We start from the raw sequence: 5,809 nt of genomic DNA, 5'->3' as shown, positions 1-5,809 counted from the left end.
GTTGAGTTGCCACACTTATTTGTGCAGTTATAAATTACATATTTGACAATATTCTTCCAAAACTCCACATCTTAATCTTTTGAGTGTCTTAGATAAGAAAAATGCAGCCTCCTCTTCCGGAAAACATTTTGATAGTTTCTCAAGAGTTTCAAGCATAGAATTACAATACCACCCAGCAATTCCACTCCTGGGTCTACATCCAAAAAAATCAAAAGCTGGGGCACAAACAGATGCTGTACACTAATGTTCACAACTTTATTCACAGTAGCCAAAAAGTGGAAGCAACCCAAGTGTCCATCAGCAGGGGATGGATTCTGACGCAGGCTGCAGCATGGATGGACCTTGAGGACGTCATGCTGAGTGAAATGAGCCAGTCACACGAGGGGCCTAGACTAGTCAGATCCATAGACGCAGCCCTGGTGGGTGCCGGGGCTGGGGGGAGAGAGGAATGAGGAGTTACTGTTGGGTGGATACAGAGTCTGAGTGCAGGATGATAGAACTTTCTGGAGGTGGATGGTGGTGGCAGTTGCACAACAATGTGCAAGTACTTCATGCCACAGGGCTGCACACTTTAAATGGTGAAATATATGTCTGTTTACAGACAGTGTCATCAAGAGAATGTTCTGTTTAATGTCTCTGCCTGCTACCGTCCAACAACCAGTCATGGATTGTGCCGATCATTTACCTGTTGTCTCACCTCCACGACGGCCCTCCTGTGCTCTGCCCTGTGATGCCAGGGCCCCAGCTCTGAAGGACACCCGCCAACACCCCTGCTCTTCCCATTAGACCTGCTGCTGGGAGGAGCTCGGGGGGCTGGGAGGAGAGGGGAAGGGACTTGCCATTTCCCCCGCCTCTTTTCCCCTGCAGAGACAGCTGACCTTCAGCTCCAGCTCCCTGCGGACCCTCAGCTGAGCCTGGCTGCACCCACCAGAGGGGCCAGGGCAGTGGCACCGCTACACTGCTCCTTGCAAAGTCTTCCTTTTTCTACCTCCTGGATCCTTGAAGTGCGGTTTCAAGTTGGTAGGTGGTTTTATTTAACGGTTTAATTAAAGTTTTGACTATTAAAACTGAGGGGTGGGACTTCCCTGGTGGTCCAGTGGTTAGGACTCCACGCGTGCGCCGCAGGGGATTGAATCCCTGGTTGGGGAACTAAGATCCCTCATGCCACTGAGTGCAGCCAAAAAAAAAAAAAACTGAGGGATGAATTATTAGTTGAGGACGCGACGAAACAAGAGATTCGTCTTGCTTGTCTCAAGCTGTAAAACTACCTAGAATTAGTTGGTGGGTATTTTCCCCCCCACAAATGACTTGCGTTACCAGGGAGAGAGAAAGTACTTGTCTTACAGGTTATTTATTGCCTAGAAGTTGTAAGTAGGCCACAGACTGCAGCTAAGGGTGGGTCAGGACATGATATACGGGCTAGTATTTATGCTACGATACCGTGGTGAACAAAGGTGAAGTTTATCGCATGGTTGCTGTTAAGCCAGGCCCTGTGCTTGGAGCTGTAGGGACATGACAGAGAGAGACCATAGACAGACCCTGCCCATAAGGATAAGTTCGTCAGGTGCAACAGACGGACCCCTAACAGGAGTGAGTGCAGGGCAGGGCTTCCATCATGAAAGGACGGGTGCAGAGTCTGGGAAGCGGAGGAGGAGAAGCACAGCCGGTGTGGGGAGAAGGGGTGGTGGGAGGTGGGGGTGCTCCTCCTGGGCCTTCAGGAACGAGTAGGCTACTGACCGGTGCCTAGAGGGATGGTGTACTCACAGGCTGTTGATTTGAAACCAAAGGGACCCTCTGGAAAAAGCAGACCTCATAGTAAAGCATGCACTGCTATCCCCATGGCTTATAGCTTCCTGAACACTTGGCCGCTCCTTGGAAATGTTCAGTTAAGCCTGTTCTCGTGGTAGAGACAAGGCAGTGACTGGAAATGCAGTCAAGCCATTTGCCTGCAAAACCTGGAGCATGTCTCATTCCCATAAATGGACAGTTATTACTGAAAAAGGTTCTGGAGATCTGCCTCTGTGAGCTGATGAGTTTGGCCCATTTGCCAACAGGTCCGCTCTTCCATAGGCTTAAACCATAACCCTTTTGGACAATGTGAGAACAGGATAAACCAGCCCCAATCCGCCCACTATTGACAGACCACTCACCGCACTCGCCCAGTGGGTGGAAGTTCCCAGGTGCCCTCCCAGCAGAGACAGCAGGGCCCCAGGGCAGTGAGGACCTCATCACCCCTGTTGACGGATGCAGGGCTGGGGGTGTAAGGCTGCTGGGCAAGATCAACAGTCGAGTCCCTACATTGTACTGGGTTTCTTTCTTGAAAAAATTGCAGACCTTTCCAAAGACAGCTCGGCAAATGCTTGCGATTAAAATGCATTTTATTGTATGGAAAGCGCGTTTTCTGAAAGACAGGGGGTGCTGCCGGGGCTAAAGCTCTCTGGAAGAGACTGGCCTCAGGGTGTGTCTCAGACCCATCAGGCCTACGGGAGTCATCATCTTTACCTGTAGGGTCAGCTGCTTAAGCCCGTGGTTAGCTCAGGGGCCCCTCAGCCCATGAAAGATGTACCTCAACTTGTTGAAATGCCCTTTAACTCTGGAAACAGCTTTTCAGTCCATAATTCGAACCAAAAGATTTTAGTATAAATAACTTGTTAGTCTGAATCCCCATCGAAGTGTAATCTGGTGTTGCCGAGTACCAATGACTGGATATTGAATTGAGCAGGAGAGTGTTAGGTACCTGAAGGGGAATCGTGAGAATAGGTAAGAAAATGGTTTAGAAAGAGAATGAGGCCAAAAACAACTGGGCCACCTTCCATTTGGCTCTCTCCTCGGCCAGGCTGGACAGACTACAGACGTTCACCGCACCACCGTCTGCCCCAGGCCCTGCTGCTCTTCACTCTTGGATGGTTGCCACCTACTGTGGCCTGTCATGGGACCATTGAAAATGTGTCCAGTGCAAGCAGAAGGAAGGAAATAATAAAGATGAAGCATCAATAAATGAAATTAAGAACATAAAAATAATAGTCAGGGCCTCCCTGGTGGCGCAGTGGTTGGGAGTCCGCCTGCCGATGCAGGGGATACGGGTTCGTGCCCCGGTCTGGGAGGATCCCATATGCCGCGGAGCGGCTGGGCCCGTGAGCCATGGCCGCTGGGCCTGCGCGTCCGGAGCCTGTGCTCCGCGACGGGAGAGGCCACAACAGTGAGAGGCCCGCATACCACACACCAAAAATAAAAATAAAAATAAAAAAAAAATAATAGTCAATAAACCAAGAACTGTATCCACACAACAATTTTAAAAAGGACTTCATTTTTAAATGGGTAAAAATTAGTCATTAGGGAAATGCAACTCCAAACCACAAATGAGATGACTTCACACCAGTGAGGATGGCTATTATCAAAAGAACGAAATAAGTGTTGGCAGGGATGTGGAAAATTTGCAACCTTTATGCAAGGTGGGAATGTAAAATGGTACAGCCACTGTGGAAAATGGTACGCAATTCCTCAAAATATTAAACATAGAATTACCGTATGATCCGGCAATTCCGCTTCCGGGTATCTGCCCCAAAGACGTGAAAGCAGAGGTTCAAATAGCTATTTGTACATCCATGTTCGTAGCAACATTATTCAAAATAACCGAAAGATGGAAGGAAGGAACGCATGTGCCTATTGATGGATGAATGTGTTCTGTGATATATACTTACAATGGAGTATTATTCAGCCTTAAAAAGGAAGGCAATTCTGACACCACGTGCCACAGAACGGACGAACCTTGGGGACATTGTGGTGAGATAAGTCAGTCACAAAAGGATATACTGAGTGATTCCACTTGTATGAGGGACCTAGAGCAGTCAAATTCACAGGGACGTAAAGTAGAATAATGATGGCCAGAGGCTGGGGCAGGGCGTAGGGAGTTAGTGTTTAACGGGTGCAGAGTTTCCATTTGGGAAGATGAAAAATTCTGGAAATGGATGGTGGTGATGGCTGCACAGTAATGTGAAATGGATTTGATGCCCCTGAGCTGTACATTTACAAATGGTTGAACTGGTAACTTTTAAGTTATGTATATTTTACCACAATGAAAAAAAAAATTAAAAGAAATGGGGGGGAAAGGTATCTTTTAAACGATCAACAACATTGACAAACCTCTAGCCAAGCTCATCAAGAATATAAAGAGAAGATCGAGTTACCCATATCTGGAATAAAAGAGGGACATCATTATAGGCACTTAAGACATCAAAAGAATGATAATGAAACACCATAAAAATATTTTGTGCACATAAATTTAACAGCCTGGATAAAATGAACAAATGTCTTGAAAAATACAAACTGCCAGAGCTCATTAGGAAAGGAAAGATACAGAAAATTTTCTCAACCTGCTGAAGGTCACCTACAAAACCCAACAGCTAACCTCATACTTGGTGGTGAAAGAATGATCACTTTTCCTCCAAAATTAGGAATAAGGCAAGGATATTTGTTCTTTAACTAACATCATACTAGAGATCCTAGCCTGCAGTAAAGCACAAAAAAAAAAAAGGGAAATAAAACACTCTCTGTTCGCAGATGGCATGATTGTCTACATAGAAATTCACAAAGAATTTACAAGAAAGCTATTAGAACTAATAAACGAGATGGCAAAGCAAAGGTGGCTGCCCCTCCCCCTTATTTGTCACCACTTCTCCATCTCCCCCAGGACTGATCCGAAAATAACTTACCGCAGCCTGTTTTAGAAAAGCCGATAGAAGAAGATACAGTGGTTGCACATAAACTGGATGCCAAGAACGATGTTGGAGGAGCCCCCCCATCGGTCTAGCACTTGCATTAGGCTTTTTATTTTCCATCAGGGTTGAAGGCACCCCTCCCCTATGCTTGGTGCTTTTAAACATATGGACTGCTCTTCATCAGCTGCACAGTTACCCATACTCCAAGCTGTTAAATTCAAATATCTGTTGCTCGACTTTGTCAAAAATTCCGTAGCTCGTAGTGGACAAGCCATAGTCTCCGTTCCCTTCTTACTTGTTATTCCCCAAGTCGGGACAGCTCATAGGAGAGCTGGGTAAGGAACCCGTGGTCTTCACTTCCAGGAATTGTCTTCACTGTGCCCTGATGTCATGCCTTCAACTAACATGGAGCAACCCCAGGAAACCTCTCATGGAACCCGTGCTTACCTTGAGTGAAGGGATGTGGTTGAGTGCACTGTTAGCCTGAATTTCTATTTATTTTTTTTACTCTACTCCAGTGCATGTATTCATTAAGCCTTCTAAAATCCCTTGGGAAGCCACATGGACTGTATAATGCAACGAAATATCTTAGTGGTCCAAGGATCATCTCTGAAGGAATTCTGCAATGATGCAAACTTTCCATTAGGGGGAGCTAGAGTACTAATGCTAAAAATACTGCAGGTTAAAATAACATCGTTTGCAAATTGCACAATTGTTTCTCAATTAGTCTTTATTATTTTCATGTTTTCCGCTATGTATAAAAGGCATACATAATTTAAAGGTATCATTTGAATATATGGTATAATTTAGGAGGGGAACGTGAATCTTAAAACTTATGCCCTAGTTTTTAACAGCACTTTGAACAGACCTGATGAATTTGGTTTGAACTCAGGGGAATTTTCCTAAATCAAACGCTGAAGTTTTTTTAAGCCTAAAAATGTTTTAGAGGTAAACAGAGTACAATAAGAGCTTTAGAGATAATTCTTTTGGTAAAATGTGTTGTTTGCTTTTTATCTGTCACTGAAGGAAGACAAAAATGTATTTTATTCACTAAATCTACCTGGCGTTTACTTTTTAAATTGTAGCCCACG

Source organism: Mesoplodon bidens, assembly GCF_964165515.1.
Source record: "Mesoplodon bidens genome assembly, chromosome: 13".
Lineage (NCBI taxonomy): Eukaryota > Metazoa > Chordata > Mammalia > Artiodactyla > Ziphiidae > Mesoplodon > Mesoplodon bidens.
Note: the sequence above shows the minus strand (reverse complement) of the source record.